The sequence below is a fragment of the Castanea sativa genome, chromosome 6 (genome assembly GCF_040712315.1).
Source record: "Castanea sativa cultivar Marrone di Chiusa Pesio chromosome 6, ASM4071231v1".
In the NCBI taxonomy this organism is placed as follows: domain Eukaryota; kingdom Viridiplantae; phylum Streptophyta; class Magnoliopsida; order Fagales; family Fagaceae; genus Castanea; species Castanea sativa.
This window is the reverse complement of record NC_134018.1, coordinates 50,134,386-50,146,151: the sequence shown is the minus strand read 5'-3', so window position 1 is coordinate 50,146,151 and position 11,766 is coordinate 50,134,386. Positions and strand designations below refer to the sequence as shown.

The window sequence follows — 11,766 nt, the reverse complement described above, 5'->3', positions numbered from 1 at the left end:
TATACCATCTATGACCTTTAAAATTCAAGAAGAAGAAAAAAAAAACACTATTTCTCAACACTACAAGTGTTAATAAAAAAAATAACCATCCACAGTCCATTATGTCATGAAAACTATCTCCACTAACAGCTTCCAAAAATAGCTTTTAACTGAAAGCCAGTCAATATATTGTGAAGAACCAAATTCCTGCAGCTGCAATCTATAGAAAGCCAGTCTTGTGTACATTGAAGAAAAGATTATCCCTCTGAGAAGATACCCACACAGGTAAAAAAATTCCAATCTAGGAAACAGATTTTAGAAGGATTCCCCATGCCTTCGTTAATTTATTCTGACATTCTGCCTTGTCTTGATCATTCGCTTTAGTGTAGCTAGCCAGAAGTTGCACTCCAACAGCGATAATGGTAGTTGAGGCCCTAATTTACAACTTCAAAAAGAGATAAATCTTAAGGAGCACCAAAAAGTATATATTTTAAGTTTACACCACTAATAATATCATTCCCAAAAAAGAAAGAAAAAAAAATACAATTAAAAAACTACATGTCATGGACCATGTTAAGTTATTAGCCTCCTTAAGTGCACATGTTATATGGTGAGTGTCTATGTGTGTTGTGTGTTAACTGGTTAATGGTTTGTAGACTACAACTACACGAGCAAACAGCTTTGTTTTGTCACATTTTTTTTAGTTTGATCAAATTCTCAGAAAAACAAATAAACTTAAGTCTTGTCTTAAGTCTTAACTCAATAACTCATAAAGTAGTGTACGTGTTATTGTGTTAGTAGTGTTAGTGTACTAGTGTCAAGTGTCAAGTCAAATCGAATGAGAATTGGCAGAATTGCTTCTTCTTTTTTTAATAAATAGGTCTGTGAACATGTGATCTATTGTGCTTTATAAGCCTATCAACCCGTTTTTGCTTCGGGTTTAAAAAATAGGGGTCGGGTCAACAAATTCTGACCCGTTTTGCTATGTCTAGATTTAACTTGTGCACCTATAGGGAATTGCATTTCTCTTGTCAAGGAAAAAAAAAATCTGTTTCTCCTAGACCAAAACAATTATGGAAAATTCGGAGGCCAGGAGAAAGTACAGATAGCACCGCAAAGAGTTCATACAGAACTTTAAGAAATCCAGAAACACCCCGGTATACTAACTGTACAGAAATAGCCCTCACCTGTACACGTGAGGAAATAATATCAGCAAAACGTGATAATGATTTCATAGGATATGCTCCTTTTAGTGAGGGATCGACCATCCTTGCTAATGCATCAATATCATGTAGCTGAGGAACTGCCCATCTAACCAGAAATTGCTCCCCTCGAGGCCGTGACCTGGACACTTTTTTCAGTGAGAACTGAGAAGAAAGTTTTAGCTGAAACTCAATTAATTCACATAACTGATGGACGAGTTCTGTTGGGTTGGTTTTAGATTGTAAAAGATAAGTGCAGAACACATGCATTCTCTTAGTGGGCTGCTAACCTGTCAAATGACTTCCATCCAGTGAGAAGTTCTAACATTACAACTCCAAAGCTATAGACATCACTTTGGTAAGTATAACTTCAGTTTGATCAAATTCCGGGGCACCATAACCGTAAGCAGTGAGAAGTCGTCCAGACAACTGACAGTAAATACACCATCATCAACTACACGTTATATAATAATAACAAGTAACAGATTCAAAATTCCAGCTTAATTTTCTGTCAAGCATTACAAAATAAAGGTTTCATATGTTTTTGCACAAAATCCATGCACTTTTCAGCTAACAAACCCAAAACTAATAATAACAAATTGGTCAGCTTCTACAATATTCTAACTTTTTTCACAATATTGACACATCTACTACTCAGAATCAGGACAATATCTACTTATTCATTCATTGTGGGACATCATATCATAAAAAAGATATCAATATTAGTTTTCTTTTTCACATATTAAAAAGATATAGATACACTCTTGACAAGTTGGTTGAAGGCTATCTCCCCTCTTCACTAAAACTAATATAGTTCAGATTCAAAACTCATGCAAAAACAGGAAAAGAGGAAGAACAACTCTCAGCAGCCACACTCTGCATGACACGAACTCTTGGTGAACCATGTTAGATCTGTGTCCCTTTCTATTTTCTGCTTGTTATATTTTTTTTTTTTTTTGTAGGTGTGAACGAATAACAAAGATCTACTGAGATAAGCATTATATTGAAATTCCTACCACTTGGGAGCCTTAAATTAATTGGCTATACATCTTTAAAGAAGCTCCAAACATACAAAGGCAAGGAACATCAACTTGTTCCTATCCTAAAGCCCAAATATTGGTAACCCCAATCACCCCCCTCCCCCCTCCCCCCTCCCCCCCCCAAACGAAATGATTTCTGTTCTCTAGTGTCATCTCCCAAAAGATCCAACATCTAGCAATTTCATATTTCTTCAGCATATTTGCCACAAAGTTTTACACTTCCGAAATTTTTCTAAAATTGTTCAATAGCATTCCATCAATTTTCTAATTAACAGAGCTATAAAGCATAAAGTTGGAATCACATGGTTTCAATAACAGTTACAAACATCAGTCAGTACTAGCTTAATTTGTACCACTCTATATGAACAGAAATTAAATATCATACGCACATAATTACCTGACTCGCTGAACTAGACGATAATAGAGGAGCCAAACCACGATCGAGACACATAATTCAAGCTTGTCATCTATGAGAAGATTGGCAGACTTGAAATTTCGGTGAACAATGGGTGGTTGACAGATCTCATGCAAATATCTATACCACAAATAAGAGGAAAAATCAGTTTCTAATTGACCAAACACGGATGAAAGAAGATTTCCTCACAAAAATGTGAAATCTACAAGTTGTAATCTCCTTGGTCAGAAATAGAAGAAATGACAAAAAAAACTTGTTTCTGAGCTCCTAGCCCAACATGAGCATTGTATATAAGGAACTAACAAAGTCCATATCTCAAATTAGTTTTCCTTGTGTTATTTGTGAATTATTTGTTCAACTTACTCCAGTGCTCTTGCAGCTTCGAGCGCCGCTTGGATGCGTGTTTTCCAAGAAAGATTCTTTTGAATCTCATCATCATACAGTGCATCATGAAGTGTCCCATTTCTGCAATACTCATATACAAGTAGCCACTGGCCATGCTCAAGACAAGAACCCACAAGCTCCACAATATTAACATGGCGAAGTTTAGAGATACTAGAAACTAGTTCAAAAAAATCCTCATCACTCTGCTGCCCGGAAACTTTAGTGTCCAGTTTTTTGATTGCCAGTAGCTATAAAAGAATTCAGAAATGGAGGATTAACTATTAGGATCTCAAATAAAGATGTGTGACTAGATAATAGAGCCAATGAGAGGAAGAGAGAGGGCCAGGGGTTCAGGGATAGGTTATCTCAAGCAAAGAAGATATACTACATAACTGAAAACTTGGGGACATAGTGGTAAGTTGTTTGGAAGAAGAGACAGCCTTGTAGGTGTTTGCTTTCACACTTAGAGGTGAAACAGCTAGAGAACTCAAAAAAAAAATTTACTTATGAATCCAATGCTTCTAAGTGATATGAATCCAATGGTTCTAAGTGTCAACAAACTAAGCTATATCCTGCAATACAATTAAACCATATTAAGCCTCATAGGAAAGACTAGCTATCAAATAATACACACACGCACACAAAAACATGTTGGACTCAAGTGAGCCTAGTATAACTGTAAATTGTACAATAGTTGGAATAATTAGCCAAGGTTTTCATGTTTGCTTAGCCTTATCAACAAGCCTTGACGATTTTGAACATTTTTATCCAAGAAGAAAAAGCTAAGCTTAAAACAAACATGAATCTATAAAAATTTTGATTTTCATAATTTAAACACAAAGAAAATCAGAGTACAATAGCCTTCTGAAAAGTCAAGTAGACATGTCTTTAAATTCTGTACAATAGCCTTCTCCAATCCCCATATGCCCAATTGTACAAACACCTCTTTTCCTATCTAGGTGAGTAATTTACTTGGTGTGCCCCTGCATGACTTTCCTAAGGTACCCATTTTTCAGCAAATCAAACCAACCGCATATTTTTTTTTGAAAAGAGACAGAAGAGAAGATTTAAATTAAAGGACAATAACTAAATTTTGTACTCTCCCAAGTGTAAAATGCCTAACCAAAAGCCTAACCAATAGCCCATCCCATGAATGTTGATGAGTTTGACTAGAAAACTCACTTTTGGCAAAGTATTGTCAAAGATATCCTAGTGCAGCAAGATTTGATCAAGGCATTATATGAGATGTCAAAAACGCCAACAACTATATTGGATGATGAATGTGAAAGAACTTGAATGAAGGCAGCAAGAACTATCCATTTGAATCTTGCCTCAAGGGAAAAGAGCTTGTCAAACAAAACCACAGTAATTGTGGAAAAGTTATACATGTGTCAAAGTTGCTTACAAATCAATTGTACTTTCTAGAATTCTTTTCACACTAGCTGCACATCCTCCACACGTCATTCCCTGCCATACACACACAACACAGAAACACAACCAATAATAAACATAAGACAAATATATGAAATATGTGCCTATCTAACATAGAAATATGTGTCTCTCTTCTGTCTAATTACCTTTTTTGAACTTTAAGTCGTTGCATATAATGAGGAGGAGGTCTTGCATGTCCTTCGTCAAATGCCTCGGGCCCAACATTGTGTCCATGTTTGTGCCCCCCTGTCCCACAAGGAGGTGCCTTTGCTATGCGTTTCGGCCAACCTCCTGCCTCTGCAGGTAACCCAACAGCCTGCTCAACGTGAACATGGGGTGGGTCAATGCCCGAAGAAGGGCCAGTGGATGTACTGTGGGAGGGTGGCTGCGGGTGCATGTCAGGAGGGGTTAGATCAAGACCCAGGTCGAAGGAAGGAATGGGTGACAGCTCAGGAAATGACCGTGGGGTGGGTGGACGGATGTCAGACCCAGGACATGGATGTGGAGTGGGTGAAGGGATGGTGGTGGGGCTAGAGGATGGATGTGGGATGGGTGAGAGGATGGTGGGGCTAGGGGATGGATTTGGGGTGGATGGGTGGGGATTGGGGGTAGGGACAACTCTCGGGGTAGCAACAGACGAACGAGACCCACGTCCAACAAGAGCTCTGCTCGTGCTTGGGCTTTGAGTAGCCGCTGCCGCAGGAGTAGCTGCCTCCTCATTCGGGGCCTCAGGGATAGGAGCTTGTACACGGCCAATCTCCTGCACTGCATTTAGCACATCAGTAATGTCCTTGTGGTCCTCGGTGCCCACTGGGTGACGCCTCAACAAACGGGCATATCCTTCAATCTGACATGAAAAAACCAGGTATATTAGTAATTCAATACCAGGTATATTAGTAATTCAATCGATAATAAAATAAACATTGGTTTTGAATTGGTTCTGCTAGTAATAATTGCAAGTTATAGGGAGACCAGGTGTTACCTTTGACTAAATTTAAATTATCTTTTATATGAAGGATGTAGCTAGCACATAGAGTAGACAAAATGCTAATTAAAAATTCAACAGATAGAAAAGTTACCATTATAATCAATCTAGCACCGAGGACATTGATGAACCTCCGAGTTACCCTTTTGTACCAATCGAAGTACTCGTGTTGTGGAGGCATATCACCAAGCATTGCTTCACAAAGCTGTTGAAGGCGATTACCCCACTCTGTAATATGCGCAGCATGTTTCCGCATCCAATCAACACCAACCTTCCCCCTCAAATCAATGGCATGAAGCACTGTATCGGTGTCAACATTATGGGAAATTTCTTGGATCATCCCGAATTGACGAACGACACGATCCGGTGTATGTTTCTCTACTAGGTGGAAACATACAAGTGGCACCGTTGCCGTCCACACGGCCCTCCCTGCAATGCACCACGGCGAAAGGTCCTCGAATTCAGCTTCATACGGCTGCCACACCACCTACGACAGCCAAAAAACAAGCAACACATTAGGCAACAGTGTTTATATGTCAAAGTTCACCAAACCTATATCTTGTTCCTAAACATGTTAAATAAGGCATTTTCATACCTAGCCTGGCAACATTGAAGCTATTTGCTCGCGATACCTGTCCAGGAAGATGTGGGCGGGCCTGTTTTTCTTGTTTGGGACCCACAACCACCTACAATCCAGAACAAGGGATCATATTAACCGATATAATTTAGAAAATTTGACACAAAATTATAGTGTATAACCTTTATTTCAAATTGTTTAATATAGACTTAAATAATTCCTAGAAGCTTTTAAAATAAATAAATTGAAGTTATGAGGTAGAGACTTACTTCAGGGACAGTGGACCACGAACTGGAGGACCATAAGCATCCACTGGCGGGCCATGTTCAACTGTCGGGCACAAATATGGGAACCTGGCCCATGCCCAATACTGGACCAACAGCAAACACCCACTAATCTGATTAGCTTTCTTATCGCTTGCCCTGCATAACTCTCGGTACAACCATGCAAGGCAAGCACTTCCCCAGCTGTACCTTCGTGGATTACGAAGGTCTTCTAACTGCTGCACCCACATTAGATGCACCCTATCGCCGGATTTGTCCATGAAGATTGTGTCCCCTAGTAGCGCTAGGATGTAGCATCGTGCGTACTTATGCAACTGATCCTCTGTGGCATTAGGCGGCAATGGATTGGCAACAGCTTCCAAAAGCCGTTGGATGAGAATCCTCTGGCCATGAAGTTCCTTTCTCTGATTATTTACAGGTCGGAAGCCAAGAAATTCCTCACACACATTCTCCCATTCTTTCTGCGTGCTCCCTGTAATGACCTCGCCGTCAACAGGAAGCCCGAGAAGAACCTCCACATCTTGCAATGTGATGGTGACCTCACCATGTGGCATGTGGAAGGTGTGAGTCTCCTGCCGTCATCGCTCCACTAAGGCCGTTATCAGGCCGTGGTCAATCTCTCTACCCAGGGTCCTGAGGAGTCCCTCCAAACCGAGTGCCTTAATGATGTCAATGACTCGGTCGTCCACCATTGGCTCTCGATCGGAGAACTCTTCAGTACAGACACGGCATTTAAGAGACCCTGGATCCTGCACAGAACAAAACCATGGATTAATATATGACAGCAAGTGCGTGTACATTGTATGAATCAAATGTGTGTACATTCGTTAAATATTTAGTGTTGTGCTTTACCTGCCCATTCCAAATAGCTTCTGACCGATGGTTGGCCTGCAACGTCAACACCGACTGGTCAATGGGGCCAGGCTGTGTGTAGTCAATCTGTCCAGCATTTGCAGCAGCCATACTGCACAAGAATGATAAGCAATTAGCACATAATAGACATTGAAAACAAAAAGAAAAACAGTCTTCTATTTTTTTCCTCATGGACACTGGAATAATTGTAAGCAGGATCCAGCAGCATGTGATGCAAGCCAACTACGAGTTAGACGCCCATACGAGTAAAACAAGTATTGCACTGTTGTGTGGTAGTTCTATAGGCAGAATCAAATATTGTGGTGCAAGGAAGGAGGTAGGATACAAAGGGTAGCTTGCATTCCCACCTTAGTCACTTTCATTTGACTTGAAGTCAATGCCTTCTTTTACACCTTTTTTCCTGATAATTTATTATTTCCTTCGTTTCTTTTCTGACGTTTTCTTTAATCTTGTTTTGTATTTCCATTTGCTTTTGCTGAAAATTTTAAGGAAGCAATGGAAATTCTTACAAGCCAAAAGCATGTTAGGAATTTCAATTTTTCTTACTTTCATAGTATCCTGTATATTGGTCTTTCTTTTGAATAACTTCTTCCCAGCTATTCCTTGGATGCTAAGTGAACCTTCACTATCTCTATTTTGAAGGGTGTGTGAGATTTTAGCCATTGACTGACCATACAGAAGAGAAGAAGAAACTGAAATAATGGAGAAGACTGTGCTGAAGAAAAACTTTGTTCGGGGTAGAAGCTTAATAGATTTGGTATTCTCTTGGTCTATCAATGATATTCTCAATGAAGATCTTTACAAAAAACAAGTTTGTACACCATGAAGCTCCCACCCTCCTCCTCATTGTAAGAAATTAAATTGTAACACTTGTAGATTGTAGGGTACTATTGATTTCATTAAAGTTGTTGTTGGCTAATGTCAAAAAATGTGGATAACGAAATGAATATTACATCTGAGCAAAAGGGGTATTATTAATTTCACAATTCCTTTTCTTTTTTTTTTGGAGGTGGGGGGGGGGGGGGGAGAGGTTTATATACCATTAGAAAGTATGTTGTCACGTTGGGTTAACAGTGATTTCACATTTTGGGTTAGTGTGTTTGTTCATTTTAGGAAGTAGAATGTGTTATGATTAAATATTATGGTATCAAATTGTTAGGAATGACACTAAGTACCTTTATTTTGATTTAATATTTCTGCATACTTAAGACTTGACACAAAATTGATGGTAATTTGTATTGGTACATATTATTTCTTTTTTGAAGTTCCCGTATCAGGCAGTGATATAGCCTTGCAATCATGTCCATGTACTTAACTTTTCTCTCATGAAAATTGCAGTCTTAACTCTGAATTTATTCAATAACAGGTGAGACAGATTCCACAGACATTTTCCTCCATATCAGAATACATGAATTCATTTATTTATCCACTTATTGAGGAAACACATGCTGACTTGTTATCAAGCATGTTAACATTGCCTCTAGCACCTAGCTGTGTTATATTGTCAGTCAAACAAGTTAAGGAATATGAACCACCCAAAGACTATTTTTACCATGTTACATTTGAAAGTGTGAGTGAATTGGAGAATAATAATGGGGCATATGAGCCTATGGTTGGAGACCTCATTGTCTTGACAGATGTTAGACCAAAATACATTGAGGATTTAGACAGACCTGACAGACCCTTTCTTGTAGCTTTAGTTCAAAGGGTGAAAGAAGACAATACTCTTATGCCCATAGACCCGCCAACAGGAAAATCAACACAAAACAGAGTCATGCACACCACAATTCTAATTGCTTTTTCTAATTTTTTATTTTCTAATCTATTTCCGCATTAATAGTAGCTTAAAACTCCACAACAGTACACACAAAATCAGCTTTCCCCATAAGTCATTACATTATAAGAGACATAAGCATCCTGCATAAAACATAGGGGCAACATGACCACAAAAAGTCACTCAATTAGCCATGAGAGACACAAATATATTACAATAGGGAGAGGAAAGCCACACAGTTTAACTATCAACAGATACACACAAAAGGGTTCAAGGTGTTAAACAAATTGGCATAAACTTCAAGAGCTCTTTTTGCAATCAGCCTTTTGTTTTTTGATAAGTAAGAATTAAATAGTTTTTACACCAAATGATCTTTCTTCTTCGTCTCCGACATCTTGAAAAAAAATTTACTAAATACTTGTGTCTTGTGCTTCAGGCTTATGAGAAAAGGTACTGACCTGATATATCTTTTAGGTCTCTGTGTAATGCTAATCTAGGACACTATAAACATTTAGTACATCTTCTGAAAATTCCTCACATGTGATTTCTTCTGTACTGCCCCCAGCTTTTAGAGCTACAGGCAGAATCTGTACAAACCATTACACCCATTTTGTCCTTCAGTTAAACCAAACTGTGGCCTGCAACTTTTAAGACATTCCTCTCATCCATCATTTTTCTTAACCTCTCAGCATCTCCGAACTTTCCAACACCTGCAAAGATGTTGGACATGAGTACATAATCCCCTCCATATGCCCTCTCCATCTCCAATATCTTCATGGTTACCCTCTCACCCATCTCAGCATTACCATGAAAGCTACAAGCACCCAAAAGCGTCCTCCAAATCACAACATTAAGAATCTTAGCAGGTATTTCTAATGCCATCTTCTCTGCTTCTTCTAACCTCCCTGCCCTCCCCAGCATATTTATTTGTCTATTGGTTCATTCTTTGAAGGAACCACACAAGTTAATGTAAACTTTTGGCTGTTTGGAATCCTAATACTGTATCTAATGCATGAGCAAGTTCCATTTGTGACAGTTGGATTCTACAGTAGAAAGCAGAACACATTCACAGATGACTAGGCCTCAATTGCTTAAACAGCCTATGAATCCGGATAAATATTTAACTTTGAGAACTACTTTTTGAGGATTCGTTGTAAATTTCACAATAATGCACGTAATTACAATTTCCCAAAAATAAAGATATATATAATATAACCCCAACCTATCCAGAGCTACAATTTTATTCTCTCAAAACAAAAAAAGCCAAATATCGTGCAATAATTAAATCAATGACATATATTTCCTCCTAAAATCAAATAAAATATATGACAATGAATATGTAGAAGAGCATACCTGAGAACTGAGTGAGAGTGGAGAGTGGAGAGGGTGCTTGACAGAGAGTGGAGTGACAGCTCAGGGGGCGAGTGAGAGAGGCGCGAGCGTGAGAGGGTGGAGAGCTACGAGCGTGAGAAGGTGGAGAGGTTGTGAGAGAGGCGCGAGAGGGAGAGTGAGAGGGTGAGTGACAGAGAGTGGAGAGAGGTCAGGTCTGTGCGAGAGAGAGGCTTAATTTTGAAAAACCCCTATTAGAAATCGAGTCTCAAAGACTCGATTTCCAGGTGGATCAACTCGCTTCAACTAGCTTCCACGTGTTGTACACGTCACATGTAAACCGAGTATTCAAGAGTCGATCTATAAATCGACTCTTAGGAACTTGATTTCCAGGTGGCCGCCACGTGAAAAATCACCACATCAGATGTGATCAGAGCATGGAAGTCGAGTATATAAGAGTCGATTTATAGGCTCAAAATCAACTCTCTAAGAGTCGAGATGTTAGTAATCTATATACTTCTCAACCACTGCCTACTAACTATATTCTTCTATAAATATGGCTAATTGCCCATTTTCTCCGAAATCTAGGAAGTTAGTGAGTTTTGCGGTTTTCTTGCAGTAGTTCTTGAGTCTGAAATAGGGAAAAAATAAAAGAGAAAAAGAAATAAACGAAAAGGTAAACGGCAGTTTGACTGTTAAGGAAGTAGACAAATGTTTAAATTTTAAAAGGAGTATCTAAGATACTACCCCGAAGGTATTGTATCTAAATTTTGCCCAATTTAAAATAGAAGAAAAATCAAACACATAATATGATATATATTGGTTTCGAGTAGAGTATAGAGGGAAACATTGAGGGTAAGACAGATTTTTTTTTTTTTTTTTTCCCCACTAGTCTTCTCTTTGGCTAACTTTTTTTTGTATTTTTAAGAAGAGGCCCCATTACAATTAAGGGGTTTGTGATCATATCAATGCATAGTTTTTCGGCGTGAAGGTACAAATTTACCTTCTTTCTTCTTTTTTTTGCTGAATTGGGAAGGTACAAATTTATCAGTAAATAATATTTGTACCCTCGGTATTTAATTTATGTTCAACTCCTCTTCACCTAGAACATCTTCCTCTCTAGAAACTAGAAACTTGTCTCTCTCTTTTTTGGAGTTATCTTGTGTTTGGCCCAATCCATGACCATTTGTCGTGTTATCTCATTCTCACTCGTTAATGGTTTACTCTAAGCATTAAATAGAAACTTGATCACTTTTTTTTTCTTTTTCTTTTTTGGAAAGCAGCAATACTTGATCTTAGCCAAAAAGCCAAAAAGGCATTACCGACAAATTTATTTAACACCCAAAGTTGCATATACCAACAAATTTATTTAATGTCCAAGTTGCATATACTTCAACTAACCCTACTTTTACTATCAAAAGAAAACTAACCCTACTTTAAGTATTAAAATCTCCACCAATGTCAAAAGGCAGTAAAGTGAAAGTAAAAGCTAC

At 38.5% G+C, this 11,766-nt stretch overlaps 1 pseudogene; it reads right to left on the bottom strand.

The window, feature by feature from the left end:
- Positions 1–280: 280 nt before the first annotated feature.
- Positions 281–4,848, bottom strand: LOC142640128 (protein STRUBBELIG-RECEPTOR FAMILY 3-like; annotated as a pseudogene).
- Positions 4,849–11,766: the final 6,918 nt, after the last annotated feature.